Source organism: Microcaecilia unicolor, chromosome 5, assembly GCF_901765095.1.
Source record: "Microcaecilia unicolor chromosome 5, aMicUni1.1, whole genome shotgun sequence".
NCBI classification, from domain to species: Eukaryota; Metazoa; Chordata; class Amphibia; order Gymnophiona; family Siphonopidae; genus Microcaecilia; species Microcaecilia unicolor.
Genome location: NC_044035.1, coordinates 289,596,947 through 289,623,017, shown reverse-complemented (window position 1 = coordinate 289,623,017; position 26,071 = coordinate 289,596,947).

Sequence of the window (26,071 nt, the reverse complement as noted above, 5' to 3'; positions counted from 1 at the left end):
GCATTCCTTCGCGGGAACGAACAAAGTTGATGGGGCGTGGTGAAGGCGGGACTGGGGCGTGTTTATCAGCCGAGCAGAGATGGGCGCCTTTGGCCGATAATAAAAAAAAAATGGCCGTATTTAACGAGAATTTAGATCACTTTTTTTTACCCTTTTTTTTCATGAACAAGTCCCAAAAAAGTGCCCTAAATGACCAAATGATCACCAGAGGGAATCGGGGATGACCACCCCTGACTTCCCCAGTGGTCACTAACCCCCTCCCACAAAAAAAACATCAACTTTAACAACTTTGTTTTCCAGCCCGTATGCCAGCCTCAAATGCCATACCCAGCTCCATCACAGCAGTATGCAGGTCCCTGGAGCAGTTGTTAGTGGGTGCAGTGGACTTCAGGCAGGTGGACCCAGGCCCATCCCCCCTACCTATTACACTTATGGTGGTAAACGGGAGCCCTCCAAACCGCCCCCAAAACCCACTGTACCCATATGTAGGTCCCCCCCCTTCAGCCATAAGGGCTATGGTAATGGTGTAGAGTTGTGGGTTTTGGGGGGATCTGAGGGGCTCAGCACCCAAAGGAAGGGAGCTAAGGACTTGTGAGGTATTTGACTTTTTTTTTAAATTTTTACAAGTGCCCCCTAGGGTGCCCGGTTGGTGTCCTGGCATGTGAGGGGGACCTGTGCACTACAAATCCTGGCCCATCCCACAACCAAATGCCTTGGATTTGTTCATTTTTGAGCTGGGCGCCTTCAGTTTCCATTATCGCTGAAAAATAAAACCGCCCAGCTCAAATCTGCACAACTCCGATGCATTTGCCGGGCTCAAACCATATTATCAAAAAAAAAAAGATGGGCGGCCATTTTTTTTCAAAAATACGGTCTGTCCCGCCCCTTCACGTACCCGTTCTCGGACATAGATGCTCATGGAGATGGGCGTTCGCGTTCGATTATGCCCCTCCACATATCATAACATCCACTTAGTTAGGAGCCCTTTTGCATAGTGGCTGTAAAGCTGCCTCCACTTTGCCACTTGCCAAATCGGGACAACCTCCGGGCTATCCACCCTCAGTGTGTGCCATTTCCAGCTTAACTGGTGGTAATCAGGCAGCACTGTGTACTGACCAGTTATCGCTGGGTTAGCGCAGGAACCTAAATAGGTGGTGGTAAGGGATCCCCCAGAAATGGCGGCACATCAATCCCTATGATTAGTGCAGAGACATTTCTTTTTGGGGGGCCAAAAACAACCTTTTACCCACTGTGGTACAAGGGAGCCTCAGTACATGGCAAATTCAAGCGCTGATGCCACCGCAGGCCCCCTTTTACCACAGCTTGGTAAAAAGGGTACTTAAAGTGGTAATGTTGTTCAATCAGTCTCTTATTAAAGATTTGGGGCCCTGTTTACTAATCAGCGTTATAGGCACATTAACATTTTTAACACACGTTAACCATGTATGCACATTAACCATGTATGTACCTACAATATCGCTATAGGTGTTGCCCTCTTTCCCGCTCTGAAGAGTTTGCAATGTTTGTCTTTACCCTAAACGAACATTTAACTAAATTAACTCTAGTTCTATTGATTTCTTAACAGGACGGAATGGCTTCAGTTAACACAGATAATTATCAGATAAGTATTTCATGTCATATCTAAATATCAGGCATCAAAACTTAACTACTTTATAATTGCCAAGTGCAAGAATGTGATGCTTTGTGTCTATTTCTTTCTCTTTCAGATTACTGCTCCCTTCACTCAAAATGTCAAGGTAAGTATATTATTTTTCCCCATATTTCTATTTCCCCAGGATTAGGGACTTCAGTCACTTAGCTGTTGGTTCAATGTTGAAAGTTGCAACACTTCCTTGCATTGGGGCCCGGATCATCGATGTATTTTCTCTTCTTCTTCCGTTCTTCTCTCTACACCTCTCTCTTAAAACTAAAACAATTGGAAGCAAGACCCTCTCTCCCTGAAAATTGCCAGCAACCTTCAAGGGATATTAAACAATGTTGCTATACTGCGTCCAACTTCTCTAATCCAAATAAAATTAAGTAGATATTCCCTTCTAACACCTAAACTGTACTGCAATTCCCTATTCTGGGTGCTGCGGTGCTTAGCTGTCACTCACTCTGCTCAAGATTCTCTCTCTCTCTCTCTTCAGTCAGTGAACATTCTTTTCACCTCTCCCTTAATATTTAATATGAAGAAACCTCCCACAGCCTCCTTTTTCCCTCCTTTGCACCTAAGACTGGGTTTTTTCTTCCATTCACCCTTTATCTGTAGCCCTCCCCTTTTCACTAACAACCCCTTTCCTTTTACCCTTTATCAATCATCCAACAGCCACTTTACACCAGGCAGACTTTCTGTACACACTTTTCCTTTTACCCTCCTTTCTCTTTTCTCATTCCCATACTTTTACCTTAGCCATACTACTTTCCCCTTACAAATGCCTTCAAATCCTCAACTCTGTCTCAGAGCTCACTCACAACACACCTTCTTCTTCAAAGCCATAAGTACCACTCAACTGCCACAAGCTCCCGTTTCCTAGACAACCCCTCCTTAGCTTCCCATTCCAAGTTACTTTGCTGACCGGCGGAATGTTCGCCAGCACAAGTACAACCCCAACCCCATTTTACTTTTGATTTTCCCATAGACTATAAAGTATTATTTTTTCCCTCTTTTCCCTTCCCCTTCTCTTTCCTTTAACCCCTTGGTTACATAGGTGCCTACACGGTTAGCGTGCACGCTAAGTGTAGGCACGCTAAAAACACTAATGCACCATAGTAAACAGGACCCTAAATATAAAAAAAAAATATGTATGCTTTTTCTTATGTATATACCACCCCAAAAACAGTTTTGTGGGCAGTATATACAAAAGAAAAAACATATATTTAATCTTTACTCTTTAATAAGAGACTGTTTGGTTGAACAACATTTCCACTTTAAATGAGAGGGTGTTGTGATGTATAGAGCATTTATGTTAGCTGCAAAATAATGGCTTCTTTCATTAAAACTTGCTCAGCTGCGGGTGGAGGCTATACTGAACCCCTCTCAATCACATCGACAACTTTGCATGCATTTGAAAGTCTCTTGGGGATTTGGGGGATTTTTTATTTTCAATTCTTGGATTTTTCCTCCCCCTTTAGGGTTTTTTGTTTGAAGAGCACAAAATGATGACATATTTAGTGACATCATTGTCTGAATCTACCCATTCAGCCAAATCAAATAGAAGTAGTGTACATTGTTAGAAGTAATAGTAGTTTTCTATGATAAATGACAGTTTTATTCCTTTAAAGCATGATGCATAGCTAAGTAAAAATATGAAAAAGCAATGCTAAATTTAACTGTGAGATACATTAGCAAAATTTTGCAGTCATTTGCCCAGTCCATGCTTTTAACTTGTTGTGTTTTGTAGTTACTATAGGTTTTACTTCTTCTGATGCTTGGATGTTATATGCCATATAAATCGTACCCTTTAATGCAGTTCTCAATAGAATATCCAACCACTTCTTAATTATATATTTTCTGGAGCATTCATAGAGGATGCATCCTATGAAACGGGATGACATTTTTAATAATTGTGAACAGCCTGAAAATTTTAATTTTATATCATTTCTTATGTTGTTTTTGTGAATTTTTCATTTGATATGCTTTTTTTGTGTGCATTCACCCACGTGCAATAACGTGTGCATGAACATACTATTAAGAAAGAGTGTGCCCTCTTTCTGAAAGGTTGTGCCTTTTTTGTAAACAGTAAACATTCATCATAAAAAGTGCACTATTAAAAATGTATGAACAAATCTGAAATGTTATTTTATTCCCTGTCATTTCAGGAAACAAGTCACATGGAGAGTGTTGTTGACATTTCCCAAGTCATTTCAACCAAATGCACACCCCTAATTTGTAACCAGTTTTATTATTTTTGTCTTCTCTATTTATTGATGATTTACAGTGTCCTGCCAGATCCCTTTGTCATCAAAGAGCTGTTTCTTTATAATCAATAAAAAAACATTTGTGAATAGCATAGACTAAACTTGCACCATGCAGGAGAAGATGGCTACTTGTGTTTAATGAGACAGCCACACATTGTAGTCCTGATTAAAGAGGAAGCCTGGAAACATAATACCGAATGCAAGTGCCAGCATTCACTTGGTGTCTTTACCCTTTTATCCTTTTATACCATCAAATTTTCTTCATCTGGACTATGAATATAAGCTGAAATGGTCCTCAGAATGCAGAGTCTGTGTAGTTGGTGGCTAAGAGCTAATCTCCCTATAGTACCTGGACCCTGATAATCCAGACTCTCTTTCTAAAGAACTCTGCTAATAAACACAGCTGATCCATGCAACCTCTCTAAGGGGTCCTTTTACAAAGGTAAGCTAGTGTTTTTAGTGCACGCTAAAAATAAGCATGCCCTAAATGTTAGAGACACCTATAGCAATATATGGGTGTCTCTAACATTTAACACACACTAAAACTTAGCGCACGCTAAAAAATACTAGCGCATTTTTGTAAAAGATCCCCCAAAAGACTTATGCCACCTAAAAACTATATGACCTGTTTTTTTCTAAATGTTGTTAAGTCTGTTTAGTACTGCTAAGAGCCCTATGAATCTTTCATAATATAAAAGTTTCCAAGCGCCCTAACCCCATTACACCACAACTCTTCTCTTCCCCTAATGAATATACCAGATATAATTTGGTGCCAAAGACTATGTCAGCCTTCCTTGGCACACTCTGGCATCCCCTTCCCACTGGGCCAATCAATGACTTTGTGATCCAGGACCTTTTCTTCAAAAAGCCCTGTGGGAATGAAAGAGCATTTAGGAGCCAAGAAAAAAGGAACAAACAATTAGGACTGTTTTGTCCGGGATGGTTTTACATTGCATATGAGGTTTATATACTACAGACTTTCAGAGGCAAAATGATCATTCATCTCACTGAATCTTTGCTATAAATGGGCAGGTATTGCAACGCTAGGATTCAGAAACTCAAAGCAATACCTAGGAATAAATAACAGAGAATACTTGTCTATTTTTGTAAACCTTCTTCATTACAATCAAAAGTCTGACTTTTGGGAACATTTTCTTATAGTACTTCTCCAGGGTACAGTGAGATTATCACATGCATATAAATTATACCAGGTCTTTCTTTCCCCCAGTATTATGAAATGTAGTCTATGCAGCTTCATTCTACATTATAGATTGGTTTTTTGCCCCTTCTAGAGTGTAATAATTCTAGTGCTTGTTTCCAATGAATTCCTGCAAGCAGAGCTACTGATTAGATACTTTATAATATCAGCTTGGCTGCCTTTTGCTTCTTCCTTTTGGTTGGCTATTCTAGATCATCTTATTTCATTTAATATACTCCAGTATTTTTACCTTTTTAAATAAATGGAATGCATGCTGAATTATAGTCACATCTCCTGTTCTTAAATATTTCCTTCCAAGCCCATCCTTCAGCTGTTTACCGTCACACATCAGTGTTATGCTTGTCTGCGTCTGAATACAGATTGACTGCCCAACATGTAGAATATAAAGGAGCTCAATTAAAGGAACTTTCAAAAGCTTTAAATATTAATATCTTCATAGGAACTGAATATATGTCAGAAGAAAAAGGGGAATCTTGTCAGCTATAGTATCTAAAATAGTTTTATTTGGTGCATTTTACTCATCTTCATTGCTTATACATTATATACTAAACAATTTATTTTGCCTTATAGTACCTGGTTTATAATGTATGACACGTATGTGATTTCCATGTTGCATACACATAGGGCTAGATTCTATATATGGTGCCATAAAAATCAGCACAGAAAAAAATAATTAAGCCTAGGTGTATTCTATAAACTGCACCTAACTTTAGGCACGGTTTATAGAATATGCCTAGGGCCCATCCACCTGACTAAATCTAGTCGGTGGAATTAACGCCAAGTAAAACTTGATGTAAATGCTAGCGACTAAGTTAGGCATGGAGCAGATGTATTCTAAAATAGCATGCATAATTTTTAGTAAACCCCATGATCCACCCATTCAATGCCCATGGCCACGTCCCCTTTTTGGCAGCAAGCATTAGAATGTATGCATATCAGTTTCTAGAATACACAAGTTATGCACATAAGTTCTAATTAAAGCCAGTGTCAATAATTCCCTGTTAATTAGCAATTATTGATGCTGATTGGCTTGTTAAGATAACTAAGAGGGGCATAATCGAACATCGCCAGCGAAATAGGTCACCGGCGATCTATTTTGGCCGGCGCCGCAACAGCAGGCCAGAACCGTATTTTCAAAAAAGATGGCCGGCCATCTTTTTTTTTCGATAATACGGTTTAGGCCGGCCAAATGCCAGAGTTCGACAGGTTTGAGATTGCCGGTTTTGTTTTTCAGCAATAATGGAAAAAGATGCCGGCCATCTCAAACCCAGCGAAATCCAAGGCATTTGGTCGTGGGAGGAGCCAGCATTTATAGTGCACTGGTCCCCCTGACATGCCAGGACACCAACTGCGTACCCTAGGGGACACTTCTAAAAATTAAAAAATATATATACAAATAGCTCCCAGGTCCATAGCTTCCTTACTTTGGGTGCGGAGCCCCCCAAATCCCACTTCCCACAACTCTACACCATTACCATAGCCCTTATGGGCGATGGAGGGGCACCTACATGTGGGTACAGTGAGTTTTGGGGGGGGGCTTGTAGGGCTCAACAGGTAGGAGGGGATGGACCTGGGTCTGCCTGCCTGAAGTGCACTGCACCCATTAAAAACTGCTCCAGGGACCTGCATACTGCTGTCAGGGAGCTGAGTATGACATTTGAGGCTGGCATACAGGGTAGCAAAAAAGTGTTTTATTTTTATATTTTTTGTGTGGGAGGGGTTGGTGACCACTGGGGGAGTATGGGGAGGTCATCTCACATTCCCTCCGGTGGTCATCTGGTCAATTGAGGCACCTTTTTGAGGCTTGGTCGTGAAAATTAAAGGGCCAAGTAACCCCGGCGAAATACTGCTTTAACACCGTTTTTTTTTTCCATTATCCGTGAAAGATGGCCATCTGGTAGCCACACCCATGTCTGCCCATGTACCGCCTTCACTTTGCCACCAACACGCCCCCTTGCACTTTTGCTGGTGCGGCAACGGGAAAGCAGCGATGGTGTCAAAAACGCCGCTTTCGATTATACTGATTTCTCCACTTTTGCGAAATCGCCGGCCATCTCCTGATTTATGTCGGAAGATGGCCAGCAATCACGTTCGAAAATAAGCCTGTAAGTTGCACACACAATACAGAATACGATGTGAATTGTGCATGCAACTCAAGTTACACTATATAGAATCTGGGAGATAGAGAGCAATTTTATAGACTTTTTTTAACGTAAGATGCTTTGAGGTGCTTACTCATGCAGTAGCTCCGTAATTCTATATAGTTGGGTAGTCAAATTTATACTTAGCATATACATTGGCATGCAGAAGTTATAGAACGAGGTCAGTTGTGTGCGTAAATTAATTAATTAGGAACTAATTGGTGTTGATGAGTAAACCAAAAATGGCCTTAATTGGCATGCATCTGCCTTTAGTTTGTATTCTAGAAGTTTCCAAATGTATTATGTGCAACTTCTATAGGGATACGGATATGGGAGGGGCATGGGCGGGTCAGGGGTATGCTGAGGATTAGCGTGCACAGTTTATAGAATACTATCACTCATGTACATAACTGACGTTAATTATGTATGTGCACTCATGTCAGCCATTGAGCAGGCACAAGTGCTCACACCTAAAGTTACATATAAATGGACACTTATACTAGTATTCTATAATGACAATAATGTCATTAATTGCCTTTACTGAATTCACAATTTGGGGCCCTTTTACTAATGTGCAGTAGGGCTAATGCGGGCCTACCGCATGGTAAAAGGGAACTACCATGGGACACGTTGAGGCATCCCATGGTAGTATGGCCAGCAGCTCCCACTACTGTGGTAAAAAATATTTTTTTTAAATCTGTTGTTGTAGGAAGCACATCTGGGGGTGGAGAGTAGGCGTGCTTGCGCTAATCGGGTAGCATGGGCACATTACTGCATGTTACCTAATTACTGCAGGAGTAGTGTGGAGTGGAGGAGTAGCCAAGTGGTTAGTGCAGTGGACTTTGATCCTGGGGAACTGGGTTCAATTCCCACTGCAGCTCCTTGTAACTCTAGGCAAGTCAATTGTAAACCACTTTGAATGTAGTTGCAAAATACCACAGAAAGGCAGTATATCAAGTCCCATTTCCCTTTCCACCTCCTAAATAGGTGGAGGTAAGGGATCCCAGCAGTAATGGCCATGCACTAATGGGGAAATAAGTGCATGGTCATTCAAAAAAAACCCAGATCATGGCCATTTTTCAGCCATGCTAGAAAGTGGCTGGAGCGAGCGGCTAATCATAGCACCAGCCATTTTCTAGCATGACCTGATAAAAGGACCCTAGTTTGCCTAACTTTAGATGCCCTTTTTTGAATTTCCCCCTAGGTGTGCTTTTGGAAGAACATGAGTAGAGACATGATTTATGTGTGCATTATGTGCAATACATGCATATGCACATACTTTATATGCAAACATTTAGGTCTGCTTTTGAAAGCAGGCGTAAATGTGAGCAACCATACAATAGGTGACTTTTCTGCAGAATTTGCACCAGTATTTTATAAAGATATCTGTATGCCTTTGTATCAAGATAAAATAGGCACTTTCCTGTTATATTAATTTAAGTACCCTCTTATAAAATTACTCTCATAATAACAAGCATTTTCCTAGGAGAAGCTATGACAAGGAAGGTCTGTATTTTTTTTATTCCTTGTGCATATACATGCAGAATTTACAGTGTTAGAATAGCTACATTAAGCCTAAGTGTGTAGAATTCTACTATAGTTTAGTTTCCATCCCTTTACTGGCTGAAGGTGGCAGATTGAAAATCTGAGAACAAATTGTTACACAGCATTCATAAATTATGTCTAGCGGCCAAGCCTTAATTTCACAGGCCTGCAGAACCACAGCTCTACAAGAGAGATAGAAAAGGGAATTACTAGTGGAAGACTCTGCATGTGAAAGCTACTGATTTGTCCCACTGATAAGAAAACTGTTACACTGGCGGAAAGCAAAGCAATCTAACATCCACAAGCCTAGGTAGTTACAGACTATCATTTGTTCAGTGAAGCTGGACATGTGAAGCCAGACACATGAACAATTATAAAAGAAACAATATTTTGGAGACAAAATATTGAAAATACTATCAGACCTAGATGAAGTCAGTGCAAGGATGTCCATTAAAGTACACAGTGCTAACATTTGTCCAATCTTTAAGTTACATATGCATTCTAGTTTCCTTCTCCTTCCTTGCTAGTAATCACAGAAAGTTAAGAACGTATTAGTGATCAACGCGTGATGAAGGTCTGTCATAATTATATTTAAATGCATAGAAAACGTATTGGAGGAAATGGATACAACATGACTGCCATTGGGTCCGTCTGATGTCATAAGATTTTACTAGCACCACTTGCTTGATTCCAGGTCATGAAGGTTCACAACTGTATCTGGGTTTTTAAGGGGCATATGTAAACCCTTTTAGGATGATGAGATTAGTCTTCTAGCTTTTCTTTCAAGGCTTTTCATCTTTACCAATATTCAAAGTTAGGTACCGTGTTGAACAGTCTTTATAGAATAGTAACTTAGGGGTACTTTTACTAAGCTGAAGTAAAAGGGGACCTGCACTAGCATCAGTGTGTGTTTTTGATGCAAACTGAAGCCCCTTTTATCGCAGCTTGTAAAAGGCTGTCTCTTTAAAGAAATGGCCTTGCAGTAGGTAAACCACTTATTACATGGCCATTTTTTTTTGGGGGGGGGGGAGCACTTAATGCCACCTACTGAGGTGGAATTACGGTCTCCTGCGCTAACTACTACTACTACTTACCATTTCTAAAGTGCTACTAGACGTATGAAGCGCTGTACACTTGAACATGAAGAGACAGTCCCTGCTCGACAGAGCTTACAATCTAATTAGGACAAAAAATAGATAAGGGAATATTAAAGTGAGGATGATGAAATAAGGGTTCTGAACAAGTGAATAAGGGTTAGGAGTTAAAAGCAGCATCATAAAGGTGGACATCTTGACAAATATAAGTGAAGTTAAGTCACATTACTTTTGTTATGCCTATAACCATAATTGGAGTACAACAGGAGGTTTTTTTTAGGTCTATGATGAGCTCAGCCTACAGTGTGCCCTATGACTTATTAATGTGTCTTGGCATCTGGGGTTTTTGAGACCTTTTCATCCTTAAACAAAAAAAACCTAGATTATCGAGTAAGGTATTCTTTCAACACAGGTGGATGGTTACGTGCAGTTCTATATTTTGATTTACATCCAGTATTCTGCAAGGGGGTTTCGATACTGTTTGAAACATGTAAATAAGAACATCAGCAATGCCATACTGGGACAGACTGAAGGTCCATCAAGCCCAGTATCCTGGCATGACCCCAAAACAGTACAATATATTTTATGCTGCTTATCCTAGAAATAAGAAATGGATTTTCCCAAGTCCATCTTAATAATGGTTTATAGACTTTTCTTTTAGGAAACTATCCAAACCTTTTTTAAAACCCCACTAAGCTAACTGCTTTAACCAAATTAACTGGCTATCAGGGGCCCATCTTCCGACACAAATCGGGAGATGGGAGTCCTTCTCTCAGGGTCGTCCAAATCGGCATAATCGAAAGCCAATGTTGGGTGTCCTCAACTGCAGTCCATCGCGGGGACGACCAAAGTTCATGGAGGCGTGACGGAGGCGTAGTGAAGGCGGGACTGGGGCATGCTTAAGAGATAGGCATCCTCGGCCGATAATGGAAAAAAGAAGGGCGTCCCTGACGAGCATTTGGTCAACTTTACTTGGTCCATTTTTTTCACGACCAAGCCTCAAAAAGGTACCCAAACTGACCAGATGACCACCGGAGGGAATTGGGGATGACCTCCCCTTACTTCCCCAGTGGTCACCAACCCCCTCCCACCCTAAAAAAAACCTTTTTTTTGCCAGCCTCTATGCCAGCCTCAAATATCATACCCAGCTCCATGAAAGCAGTATGCAGGTCTCTGGAGCAGTTTTAGTGGGTGCAGTGCACTTCAGGCAGGCAGACCCAGGCCCATCCCCCTACCTCTTACACGTGTGCTGGTAAATGTGAGCCTTCAAAACCCACCTGAAACTCACTGTACCCACATTTAGGTGCCCCCTTCACCCCTTAGGGCTATGGTAGTGGTGTACATTTGTGGGCAGTGGGTTTGTGTGTGTGTGTGGGGGGGGGGGGGTTGCGGGCCTCAGCACCGAAGGTAAGGGAGTTATGCACCTGGGAACAATTTGGGAAGTCCACTGCAGTGCCCCCTAGGGTGCCCGGTTGGTGTCAGGGAAACCAGTGCACTACAAATGCTGGCTCCTCTCATGACCAAATGCCTTGGATTTGGTCGTTTTTGAGATGGGCGTCCATGGTTTCCATTATCGCCAAAAACTGGGGATGACCATCTCTAAGGTCGACCATCTCAACATTTAGGTCAACCATCTCTAAGGTCGACCTAAATGTAGAGATTTGGGCGTCCCTGACCATATTATCGAAACGAAAGATGGACTCCCATCTTGTTTTGATAATAGCGGTTCCCCGCCCCTTCACGGGGCCATCCTGCGGGGACATTCTCAAGAAAACCTGGGCGCCCCGTTCGATTATGCCCCTCCACATGTTAACCATTTCCGAAAACCTGGAGATTCAATGCCAGTGCGTGGACAAGGCCCAGTACTGAATTTCCAATATTGCTTCTGGCTAAATATTGGTTCCTCTGTGTCTACAGGAAAACTTTAAAAATAGCCCAATGATTTACGTGTGTGTGTGGGGGGGGGGGGGGGGGGAACAGCTTTGAAACCTGAATTCTATGGGTTCAATTAAGATCAATAAAAAAAAGTTTGGGTGGTTAGCTATTGTTCTGGCAATAACAACATTGCAGAAAATCCCCCACCCCCACCCCCAGTGTATTTTCTCATTAGTTCATTAGTAGTTAACAGCTATAAGTATAGTCAAGCTGGTTAGTAACACACCTGAGTTCAACTAATTAACAAAGGTATCATTACAAATCTGGCTAAGTATTCTTACACAGTGCAGGCTATCCCAGAGGGTAAAACTAATAGGGATTATCATTACAAACAGAGAGAAAAAAATAAACCTACAGCATAAGATAGAAAGAATTCATCTTAATTTAAAGACCCTAGTTACAATGATAGAAGAGGATAAGTTGACCAGTCCAATGCAGGGTTCATTTTGTTCCTTCACAAACTCTACCTCAAGCATCAAAAGAAGTGCAGAGAGAACTCAGAAAAAAAACAAACAGTTTCAATAAAAAAAAGCCAGAGGTTATAATAGGGCCCTGAAGTAACACTATAGCTGCTGCTTCTGCAGACTGCCATTGTATTTTGATCCACTTGCTTTCCATGGAAGAAATGCCCCTAGACTAATTTAGCAATAAACAATATTACGAAGGTGGTTGGTTATCAAACCAATGCATAGTTCCAGACACAGTAAATGCAGAAATTAACCTTAAAAAGGTTTTGTTGATTGAAGTTACAAATAATCTTATTTAACCTGCATTATGAATATTCACAATAATAGAGAAGGTGCTTGCTTTCCTCCCAAAACTAGTAAGCAGAGGGGAGGTTAATACAGTGCATAAAATGACAGAAGTGGGATTGTGCTTCTGAATTCACACTGTAACTGCAGTCTTAATAGTGCTAGTGTAGCAGAATTAAAATGTCGGCTAGTTGTTTGCACTGCAGAATTCAGCCTTTTCTAGGGAATAAACACAGATATGTGACTGCATATTAAACAGTTTGAACTGAGCCCAAGCAAATTCACCAGTTCAATCAGCACAATTTTTAATGCTGTAAAAATATGATAATTGTTAATTGAGCAAGCCTGAGACAGAAATCAGTAACATAAGAGCAACAAATCATTTATTCATTTCAATTTTATATAACAACTCTGATTTAAAAAATGATGCAATCATGAATACAGAATGATACAGGAGCAGCAAATACTAAGAATCCATCATGCAAAGTGGAAAGCAACCTGTCTAAGTGGAGCCATTGTAAAACTTAAGATACTATTGGGCAGTCTATGGGATACTCTGAGAGATTCTTTTGTTTTAACTAATTATTGACTGAAAGGCCTTACTGATACATTTCCACTGAGCAGTAGTTGTTACAGCTGTCCTTTCCCAAAATTAAATGCTGGCATAGATTTGGCTACTATCCCAGTGCTGAGACAGGATGTATGGATTACAGGCACTTTGCATTCAACTCAGGAGCACACAGCAGCACCATGACAATGAAGTTCTAATCTGAAGGAATCTATGTTTTATGGAAATTCTTTCACTGTCTCATGAAAGAAATAAACAATCCAGCTTATCAGAAAAGAAAATGTAACCCACCAAAATGAACAGTGCAGGCTGAAGAGAGGAAGTGAATAAAGTGTACAAAAAAAACCCTTCTTTTTTAGAATCGTTCTTATTTCCTTTTGATTTCTCACCAGAGCAAGAATATTCAATAAACAAAGCTGCAGGCACTTTGCAGATAAAAGCTACCAACAGAAGTTAAAAAAAAAAAAAGTAATGAAGCAAGAAAGAATTGCTTCAGTGGGCCTGCCCTGCACTCTCACACAAAAAGGTTTTATTTCTTGTAAAGTCAATTAAGATTTTACAGAACTCAGACCTGCATTTGTACTGTTATTCATGATCATGTGTACCAGCAGTGAGCTTGGAAAGGGTTCTTTGTCTCTGGCACTAATTCCAAACCAGATAGCAGTTTAAATGTTTCTCCTCTGGAAAAAAAAATATATAGGCTCACATTTTCTGGCATTTTTCAGGATCAGTAAAGTGTTCAAGGCCAGCAGACTGCTTTTCAACTCTAGTATGAATAAAAAGACAAATCAAAAAGGGGACCTTTTACTAAAGGTTGGCATGCAGCAACAGGCTTGCTGAACGCTAAATCAAAACTACTACAGACCTAATGTGGGCACCCGTGGTAGTTCCACCCCCAGGGTGCGCCATTTCTGATGCTACAGAAAATAACATCTGATTCGGAGTTACCCGGTGGTAATCATGCAGCGCCATGGGCTGCCCAGTTACCGTCAGATTAGCGCGGAGCCCTTACAACCACCTCAGTGGGTGGCAGTAAGTGCTCCCCCCTGAAATGGCCATGCAGCAAGTGCGACATTACTGCACAGCAATTTCTTTTTTTGGCCTTTTCACTCATTGCAGCAAAAGGGACCCTAGTGCGTGGCAAAAAATGGTCCCTTTCACTGCAGCTTATTTAAAGGACCCCAAAGAGAGCAGAATGTAGTGCTCTGATTCTTGAACAAGTTTATTCAATATGCTTTTGTAGTTAAGGAATATGATACCTGTCAGATACTTGCCTAAAGGTTATGAATATTATTAGCTGGGTGATAAAATGTAGAGAGTGTCATCTCTAATTTCTGAAAATGATTCCATGTTGTTTAATCTCCTCATAGGGATTTACTGGCTACTTCAAAATGACCCATACTGGTCACTGGCAAGAGACGAAAACTGATGTGTAGACATCCATATTGCATGGGCATCTAAATACTGATTTCATAAAGCCAGAATTCAAACTTCTAAAACTGCTGTACATCCATATGGCAATGGGTTTTGTCTGCTTGTTTCTTGGGTGGGGCTAGGGAGGGGCCAAAGATGGATGTCCAGCTCTGATTTCAGAAGGGGAAGGGATGCCTATGTTCAAAAAGATGGACCACCATATTTGGACCTAGTACTTGGCACATCCAGTTTACAGAAAGGTTGTTCTAATTGAGTAATACTCCACTGAATGGCATAAAAGAAGTGCCAGTATTTATTTTTCTGTCCCTGGTGGGGGATCACAATTAAAAAAATAAATAAATAAACACAAATTACAACAAGCTACAGTGGAATTTGAACCATCAAACTCTGGTTCTATGCAGACTGCTCTAATCATCTTTCACATGGATGCCTGTGTGCCATTTTATAATATTCAAAAGAATGTAAATAATTGTTAATATAGAGATATGGAACTATTATAAGTCAAGAAAAGGAGTTTGACTCTGTGGTACTGATGATGAGGTGTGTAAATCTCACTGTTAATGAAGTATTTTGATCAGTGAGTGACACCGCTGAGGTACACAGATAAACATTTTCAGTGGGAATTTGATTATGTTGGCTAAGTATGCATTTTATAATATAGACATTCATCTGCTGCCACATAGACGTCCATGCCCCTTGCTTACCCAATTCATAGTTTGGATATTTCACTTTGTAAAATGGATATTCATGGTGGATGTAGCTAGCACTTGGATGCCCATTTCTCATGTATTTTAGAACAGGCTGTATGTCAGCACATCCTGTTCTAAAACACATGAGAGATGGAGGTCCATATCTGATATACAGACCTGAATGTCCATAGTCTGAGTTGGATGTCCTTTCTAAAATTTCACGCAGCATGTTCTTAAAGTTTCTTTGGTCTGATTCTGAGCAATATTAGTAAAACCCATAAACACTGTCATCAGCCAGCACAGGACTGCTTGCCCTAGCATTGTATAAAGCCAAACAACTTTGGCTTTATACAATGCTAGGGCAAGCAGTCCTGTGCTGATGACAGCGTTTATGGGTTTTGCTAATATTGCACAGAATCAGAACTTCTTCAGTCTTCCTTTCCAGACCCTGAATCCTGCTGCTGTTTCTACCAAATTGTTCATGAACCATAAGCCAGAGAAACCTGAGTCTGTCTCTTCAGAGTTCAATAAGGGATCTTCATTCTATTCCAAAGCAGATACTTGATAAGTAATATACTGAATATTCTCACCCTATTAAAGAATGTTCATTGTTCCTGATTTTCACCAAACTGCAAGTTCTCACCAACTGCACAACACCCTATACCTGCAGACAAGTATGAATATAACATTTCCCTCTGTTATTCTGTTATGGATCTTTCAGGAATTGTGATGACTTGTTGATGCTTTATTTGATATAAAGATTGGATCAGTGGAGAAGGAAGATGACCTTCTCAGTTTCCAGGTGCCTGAAGCTATACGGCTCCTAAATGACAATGGTGTTCATTTTAGAAGACCTATTTGCATTCTAAATGTGCATGAAACCAGCATTTAGATGTTTTCATTGTATACATGTCTAAATCCTGATTTTACAAAGCAGGGATATACATGTCTAAAGCTAAAAAATGTGTATCTGGCCACACATATCTTGAGTAGAACTAGGGCGAGCCGAAAAAAAGAACAAGGCAAACACGATAAGGGGAGGTCGACCACAAATGGACTGAAGGCCAACGAAGAGCAAAAGGGAGGGAGGAGGGAAAGGGGGAAGGGGCTAGAAAGGACTGGGAGAGCAAGAACAGGAGGACACCTGGGACATTGGATGTTATAAAAAGCAGTGTAGGCACATCCTTCAACGGGGTAGGCCGCAAGACGTGTGCTCAGACAGACAGCACAGAAAGTAGAGACAGGGTGTTTGGACATCAACACTTGTGAGGCAATAGGAAATTGCAGATAATGAAGGCTGTGTACCCAGGCAGGAGTTAGATATTAGGAATGTTGCAAATTATGGAAATATATTGTTTTAATAAATACTGTGTTTTACATTCCTGGCTATTGAAAACTGACTCCTGTGTACTTGTAGAGTTGTAAATCCAGAGCTGAGTGTGTGCCGAGTGCCCAATCTGTAAACAGGCATTCCCCATTTCAGAAGGGAATGCACATCTATATATAACTAAAGAGAAATATCAGGATATCCACGTGGTACCCAGGATGTCTAGGTTTTATAAAAATGATCATATTGAGCAGCTCTCCACTTCAGAGACTAGAGGAGATTACTTGCTTAATATCTCTGTAGTTGCTGTCCTACCTGAAAATAAAACTGGCAAGGGACATCACCCTCTGTGACAACTTCAGGAAAAAAAATGTTTGCATTCCTAAAATAGCTAAGATAAACACTTATGTCCTGGTCTGAAAACATTTATGTTGCAATTTCATAATAAATATTTATGTGTCTGTTTTGAGCCACTGATATTTTAGATGTTTCTGTTTCTAAAATGGATTCTACTGCCATTCGTAATCAAAGTATACATTTCTCCATATATTTTAGAACAGGTTCTGCATTGGCAGACCCCTTTATCTAAAATATTAACAGGACTTGAGACATTCCTTCATGGGCATCTCAATTCCAATTTGTATGTCCTTTCTACAGTAAAATGCTGCTTCACATCAGATTTTGCATTGCTGGCAGAGGTTAATTATATTCTATTCTTACACCTATATACTGCCTTATTTCCAGAAAGGGGTAGACAAAGAAGATTACATTCAAAACATAAAACATCTTTAAAATGTAATGTAGTGAAGAAAATAATGAAAGTCCCTCATATAGACCTGCCATATCCTTTTCTAGTTAGATAAGCAATATTACATAAGTAGATAATCATACACCTTCCCAATCAATACTATCAATTGCAAAATACGCAACTTTAAATAACTGTAGAATTGTAATAACAAGAGGTCTATTTTAATGTCCAGCAGAGAGAGAGAAAGAGAGAGAGAGAGAGAGAACGATCAGAGACAAAAAAATGTTGGTGAAGTAAATGAGAACTTGAGAAACAAAAGATTGAAGTCTTAGTAATGAAAAACTGCATTATAAGATCTTACTGAGAAAAGGCATAATCTGCAAAACAGAGAAATATCGTGCTGTTACGAACAGATTCTCTACAGACTATCAGAGATAAGAATGAGTGATCCTGTATGCCACGGAGCAATACCTCCAAATCTAATGTATCAGCAAAACAATCCAATTATACTTTGGGCTCTGTAGCACAGCAGGAGTTCTATCTGAAATGGGAACAAGCAAAACTTAGGAGGCAACTAAAGCACAGCAAAAGACAAAAGCTAACTACAAACACCAATGGCCCTGTTTACTAAGCGCATTTCTCAGATACAAAATGGGAGAAAACCCTTAGTAAACAGGCCCCTAAGTGCCAGGAAAACAAACAGATATCATCTTTTATATATCAAACTAAAAAGCCATCAGACCATCATTTAGCCTCCAAGGACAGGTATCCAGATAGTAGTAATTTTGAGTTGTCTCAACTTTATCTGATAGTTATCTAGTTAATGCAAAGCATATGATTGCTAATAGATAACTTCCAGCTGTGCCTTCACCCATGTACTCTCTCAGCACTATCCAGATAGTGCCACTGAATATCGGCAGATAGGTTCGAGTAAAGCCACTCATCAAGATAACAGAGGCTGTTATCCAGATATATGGCCTTGAATGCCAGGCCCCAAAATGGTAATATTTAAAGGAAGTTCTGTTTCCCAGCAGAAAGTAAAAATATAACTTCTCTATATGTAAATATTGAAAAATTATAAGAATAATGCCAGGGTAAAAATACATCTAACCATCTTAGTATTATGGGGGCAATTCTCTAGAAGTCACCTGCGTACGCCTTGTAGCGCTATACTACTACTACTACTACTACTATTTAGCATTTCTATAGCACTACAAGGTGTACGCAGCGCTGCACAAACATTGAAGAAAGACAGGCCCTGCTCAAAGAGCTTACAATCTAATAGACAAAAGTAAAGTAAGCAAATCAAATCAATTAATGTGTACAGGAAGGAGGAGAGGAGGGTAGGTGGAGGCGAGTGGTTACAAGTGGTTACAAGTCAAAAGCAATGTTAAAGAGGTGGGCTTTCAGTCTAGATTTAAAGGTGGCCAAGGATGGGGCAAGATGTAGGGGCTCAGGAAGTTTATTTCAGGCGTAGGGTGTAGCGAGACAGAAGGTGCGAAGTCTGGAGTTGGCAGTAGTGGAGAAGGGAACAGATAAGAAGGATTTTTCCATGGAGCGGAGTGCACGGGAAGGGGTGTAGGGAAGGACGTATAGAAATGCTAAATAGTAGTAGTAGTAGTAGGGTCCTTTTACACAGTGGTGGTAAGCCCAATGCGAGCTTACCGCATGTTAATCTGAAGCTACTGCTGGCCCAACATGAGTGCTGGTGGTAGCTCTAATCCAGCACATGCCAATTTCCCTAACTAGGGAAAATCAGCCCATATTTTTTAGCACGGTGCTTAGCCAGCAGTAATCGGGCACTGCCACGTGCTACCTGGTTACCACTGGGTTAACATGGGAGCCCTTACTGCCATGTTAATGCAAGGCGTTAAGTGCTCCCCCTGCATGGCTATGCAGTTAGAGCAATCTTACCACATGGCAATAGCTATTTTCAGCCTTTTTTAGCCTGCTGCAGTAAAAAGGATCACAGTGTGTGGCAAAAATGGCCCCCACTGCTAGTGCAGGGCCCTTTTTACAACAGCTTGGTAAAAAAAAGATCCCCTAGTTAAGCACTGGGATGTTACATGCTAAATGTACATTCTATAATGACAATTATGCATGTAATTGCAGTTAGAGAATACTAGCCTAAGTTGGCATTTATGCACCAACATTTAGGTGCGTCCACTTATACCATGTCAATGGCAGGTGTATATGTCTTCATTTACATGCTACAGTTGTGCATGTAACTATCGGTATTCTGTAACCACTGTTCCCTCTAAGCTGAGCGGAAATTCTCCACTTACAGTCCTACCAGTGGGTGGTGCTGTTTCACTACCATATTTTCAATAGTGAGGGAGAGACAAACTCTGCAGGACTCCAGGGACCCTGCCTGTCCCTAGTAATTTAAAGCACAATATGGAAGCACCACCACCCACTGACAGTACTGCAGTTGGACTTCCACTGAGCTTAGGTGGAACAGTGTCTGTAACCTTAGCATTTACATGCTGGTCATACCCATGCCCATTCCCTTCTCATGTCCACATCTCCTTGCAGTTACATGATTTGTGTGCTAAGGTTACAGAATACTGACTAAGTGCAGTTACATGCATAGGGACTGATTCTATATATGGCACCTAAAAATCTGTGCAGAACTTAGTCTCATCTAAGAGTATTGTATAAGATTTACATGTGGTATGTAGAACACATTTAATTGATACCATTGCACCTAAATCTGAGAATGCTCATTTACACCAATGAAATGAAAACCCTGGCATAAATCCTAGTGTGTAGATTTAGGCGAACTGCGCCATATTAAAAACTACATATGTAAATTTTGGAATGCCCATAAAATGTGCATAAACATGCCCCTTTTGAACTGCACACATTTATTTTGAACTGCACACTTCACCATTTACGCACAGTTAATTACAGAATGCACTTACCGAGTTGAACGTGTAACTTGCAATTATTGTCAATTAGTGCTCATTATTGCTTGTTAAGTGCTGTTAAAAATGCTGATTGGCTTGTTGAGCCAATGAAGTTACAAGCATTGTTTTAGAATGCCCCACAAAAATCCACCGAGGTGGAGAACTCTGAAATCCCACGGAAAGCGGCAGAAGGAGAAGACAAGTGGGAGGACGACTACAGACTCCAGAGACGAGAAAGATAACCTAGGTGCTATATTCAAAGATTCAACATCATACTGTGTTTCGGCATGTAGCCTGCTTCAGGAGTCTGTGAGTAATCAATGGGTAATAAAATGTTCAAAATCATATATTTTCAATGCAATAATACAAAGAGTGGGTCTTTAAAAAGACCTTTGTTTCAATATAGCTTGAAGTAGATGGTCTCAGTGTTTTCTATTTGTATGGCATAAAAACCTAGTTTTAGAATGCACCTGGATTTTGGTGCACAAATCTAGGCGCCATATATAGAATCTTCACCATAACTGCAAATGAATGTCAATTAGTGCCAATTAACAACTAATTTGTCAATTAAGTTGCATACATACAGTAACTGTAGGTATTTTCTAACCTGTGCACACAATTCTGCATGCTAAGCAAAAAAGAGGGCACACAAGATTATAGAATGAGGGGATATCTGTACAGTAGAGGAGCAAAGGAATGATTTGTTTAGTTTAGGTCTGCTGAACAGCAGCCTTTAAATGGTTAATGGCAGTGACAGTTAGTGGCCAATATTTATATTCTGTGCTGCTATGAGTATACTGTTATTGAATACACTAAAACACCATAACCAGCATTTAAATGAAAACACTGATTGTCACTACTGATCATCATATCCAGGATTTTTTGATCAGACTTAAATGTATATAATTGGTCCTTTTAAAGTCACTCTTTCATATACAGATCCCAAAATGTTTACAGCTCTTTAGAAACGGTATTCAAAATTAACACATGCCAGCATCTATATGTGCATATAGAACACATTCTGAAAGCCCAAATTTAGAAAGCCGAGATTTACACATGTAGCTCTGTAATATGGACATATAGAAATGGGGAGTGGTTTGAGTAGGGTTTGAATGGGAGTAGGGCAGAACCAAAAAATACATGTGTATTCCCCATTTCAGAAGGGGAATGCCCATCTATAATCACCAAACTCTACATCAGGATTTATAGCTGCTTCAAACTCGTGGGCGGAACCGCCATGAGTAACATGTGGCTTGATGGCACCGTAAGTCACATGAGTAGAAGGGGGTAAGGTGGGGAATGTCAGAGCCAGTTTCGTTACCGAATGGCTTAGCACTATTAAACCGCTCTGGGAAGTTAACCTGGTGATAAAAGATTTATATGTTACTAAGAAGATGTTAAGTTGCGAAGTTGAGTTATTTATTGATTTTTGGTGAATAAAGCTGCAGCCAAATTTTATTCCAAAGAAAGTGTTATTGTGTTATTTAAATAAATAAGGAGTTGTGTGATAAATAGACTGACTGATTTGCGAATGTCAATGTTAGGTAAATCTATACAAACATGTTTGAACACTAGTAAATCATGAGCTATCGAAAAGTCATATGAGGCTGCAAAGGAGAAAATCCCTCAGAAACCTGTTGGATTGAAAAAATTCTAAGTTTACAATGGCAGAACACTAAGTTTCTATCATCGGGGGAAAACTCCTTATTTTTTATTTTAACTTTTTTATGCATGTAATCTTTTAAAGTACTGTGACTAAATTGAAGATTCAAAACATTTATATTCAAGTCTTATATTCAAATCAGACTCTATACATCAGCGCCAGTTGCTAGATAAGGAAACAACAGCACTTAGCTTAAGTCCGACAGGGCCGCTGTTTCACCCGTGATGGCTTCTTCAGGAACATGCGCTGTTTAATTTGGCTTATAGGTGTTTTCAGTTACTTCACTTCAAGCAAAATGGCATAAGTGTTCTGCTATTGTAAACCTGTTGGATTTTTTCAATCCAACAGGTTTCTGAGGGATTTTCTCCTTTGAAGCATCATATGAGTTTTGGATAGCTCATGATTTACTGGTGTTCAAATGTGTATGTACTGTCACTGTCCCATCTTGGGAGGTGGGAAGGGGTCTGTGACCACTGGGGGAATAAGGGGGTTATGCTTTAATCCCTCCTGTGGTCATTTGGTCATTTAGGGCACCTTTTGGTCGCTTATTTGTGACAAACAGATCTAGCTAAAAATGTCTTAATATTGGCCCTAGATGTTATTGTTTTGTTTCCTTATTGCAAAAAAATGTATATTTTTTGGTGTCACCCATGTCCCACCCAAAACAAGCCCCAACACACCCCCTTGAAATTTGGACACATTGTAGAGAAAAATATCTAAAACTGAAGAATTGAAAATCACAACTTGGATATTTATGAGAGAAAAACGTTCATCTACCACCTTGTGATTTTTTTTTTTTTAAATGAGCCCCTTGGAGGGGCATTTTCAAAAGAAATGTCAAAGTCAGAATTTGGACGATTTACAAAGACATCAAAATTCAGAGGTGGGGCAAAGTTCATTTTCGAAAAAAGATGAATGTCCATCTTTCATTTCAAAAATACAAAGGACGTCCTTGGATTTGGATGTCTTTGATTTTCGGTGATTTTTGAAACCAAAGATGTCCAAGTCTAAAACATCCAAATGCAAGCCATTTGGATGTGGGAGGAGCCAGCATTTGTAGTACACTAGTCCCCCTGACATCCCAGAACAGCAGTGGACTTCATAAAATGCTCCCAGGTATATAGCTCCCAACCCCCCCTCCAAAAAAAACCACTACCCCCAACTGTACACCACTACAATAGCCCTTATGGTTAAAGGCGGTACCTATATGTGGGTACAGAGGGTTTGTGGTGGGTGTTGGAGGGCTCGCTGTTTCTTCCTCAAATGTAACAGGTAGGGGGGTATGCGCCTGGGTCCACCTGTCTGAAGTGCACTGCACCCAACAAAACTGCTTCTGGGACCTGCATGCGCAGTCATGGACCTGAGTATGACATCTGAGGCTGACATAGAGGCTGGCAATCAATATTTTAATGATGATTTTGAGGATGGGAGGGGGTTAGGGACCACTGGGGGAGTAAGGGGAGGTTATCCCCAATTCCCTCCGGTGGTCATTTGGTCATTTTGGGCATCTTTTTGTGCCTTATTCACAATAAAAACAGGTCCAGGTGAAAACGTCCAAGTTTTAGTCTTGGATGTCTCTGCATTTTTCCATTATGGCTCAAAGACATCTAAGTCTTAGGAACGCCCAAGTCCTGCCTTCACCACACCTCTGATATGCCCCCCTCAGATTTGGACGTCCTTGCGACGGACTCTTGCTAGAGACGTCCAAAATCAAGTTTCGATTATATCGATTTGGACATCTCTGAGAAATGGATGTCCAAGTGCTGATTTATGTTGGAAGATGGACATCCGTCTCTTTCGAAAATGAGCCTGATAATGTCTCAGTGCAAATTACCCAAAACAACTAGGGTATGTTATTCTTGAATTATTCCTGTAGAATATATAATGGTAATCAAATCTTTCTGTGGCTGGGCTGTTACTGAATGGGTTCCTACTGATGGGAACTATGTAAATGATTTTAAATATCTGAATGACTTATACAGCAGCTTGAGAATAATAAATAAATGTTTCCCTAGTTTTATACATGGAATAGAAATCTCAAACTGTTAGTACTGTCTCTTGAATGTGGAGACGTCGTACAGTGCTCTGACTTGGTAGTCAAATTTCTCTGAATTCTTTCATTGTTTATAATAGCAAACCATGAAACACTAATGAGAAAACGTAGCACTGAAAGATTTAGCAAAATGTTTCATTGTTTTATTGCAGTTGAGGGGTTGCAATGCTTGCAGGTTTTCGTTTTGAAATGGACTGTAGACTTTATTTACATAGGCCTAACACACAGGGCTTCCCAAATATATCCTGGTGATCCCCACTTCCAGTCTGTCTTTCAGAATACCTATAATGAATATGCATGATAAAAGTTTTATGTATCTTGGCTTTCCAATCTATGCATATTTATCTATTATGTATTCATTGTTGATATCCTGAACACCTGACTAGCTATGGGGTCCACAGGGAAAGCTTAGGAAGTTCTGATCCAGCAACTATGATATTAAGACAATATCAAATATTTTCTCCAACAGTTATTGGTGTATTATCTCTATTGTATTTGGAGTTCATTTAGCATTGGATGAAATAAATATCTGATAGGGACATGCATTCATTAAAAATGACATAGAAAATATCACTAACATTTCTTATCATGTTATATCATTTGTAAAACAACATGACAGAAAAATACCCCAACAATTAATTTTTCTAATGCCATTAATAGTGTATAATATTTCACAACAGAGAGCAGTATAGTATTGTTCAATAATCTGCTTTATTGAAAAATAGTGCATGTTATGGTGACAGAATGAAAACCAAATTTTAAAATAGCAAAAACAAATGGGGGGGGGGGGGGGGGGGGACATGGAAATGATACGAAAGATGACTCAACATGAAATATTTTTGCCATCAGACCTTTAATCTTGGATAGTTTTTAGAAAAGGGAACCTAAGCTAAAGCTTGGTGTGCATACTAAATCATTCTCTCTACAATTTAATGCATACATGCTAAAATGAGGACATACCTATATGAAAATTAAGCAATTAGGGGATGTACACAAGGCTAAATCTTATGACTTGGTTTTGGTTGATTTACCCCCTCCTCCTTTTACAAAGACGCACTCGCAGCTGCCAGTGCGGTAATGCTGACACAGCCCACAGTATGTTGGCATTACCGCGCAGCAGCCATTTGCACAGCTTTGTGAAGAAAGGGGATTAGACTCCCCCCCTTCTATAATGTTGTATGCACAACTGACAAAAATACCACAGGAGAACTTAAAGGTTCCTATCTAGGAGACGATTTGAAGGGGCATAATCGAACGTCGCCGGCCAAATAGATCACCAGCGATCTATGTTGGTGGCGGCGCTACAGCTGGTCGGAACCATATTATCGAAAAATATGGCCGACCATCTCTTTTTTTTGATAATACGGTTTAGCCCGGCTAAATGCCGTGGAGTTCGCCGGGTTTGAGATGACCGGGTTTGTTTTTCAGCGATAATGGAAAGTTATGTCGGCCATCTCAAACCCCAGCCAAATTCAAGGCATTTGGCCGTGGGAGGACCCAGCATTTTTAGTGCACTGGCCCCCCTGACATGCCAGGACACCAACCAGCCACCCTAGGGGTCACTGTGCTGGACTTCAGAAAAGCTCCCACGTGCATAGCTCCCTTACTTTGAGAGCTGAGCCCCCCAACCCCCCCCCCAAACCCACTACCCACAAATGTACTGCACCCACTAAAATTGCTCCAGGGACCTGCATACAGCCTCTAGGACTTATTGCTGCTGTATAACTTTGGCATACCAGTTCACACCTGAAGACTAATCTCTCTGAAAAAGTCCTTTCTTGAAATAAGCACGTTTACTCAGTTAACTGCAGATCAGAGGTTGTGCCCCACTGGCAAAGAGTCCCCTGGTACTAAGATTAGCAGTAGGTCAGAGCTGGCACAATGGTGTACAATGCCCTCTTTCAGCACCATGCAAGGTAAGAACTACGTTCTCTAACATGGGTAACAACAGGAAACAAACAGGGCACACTCTGACCCAGTTAGCAGGGGGGAAAAGCACCTTGGGAATAGAGCCCAGTACCCTACACCCACCACAATGCATTGCTAATGTGACTCTGCAGGGCACCTAACAGA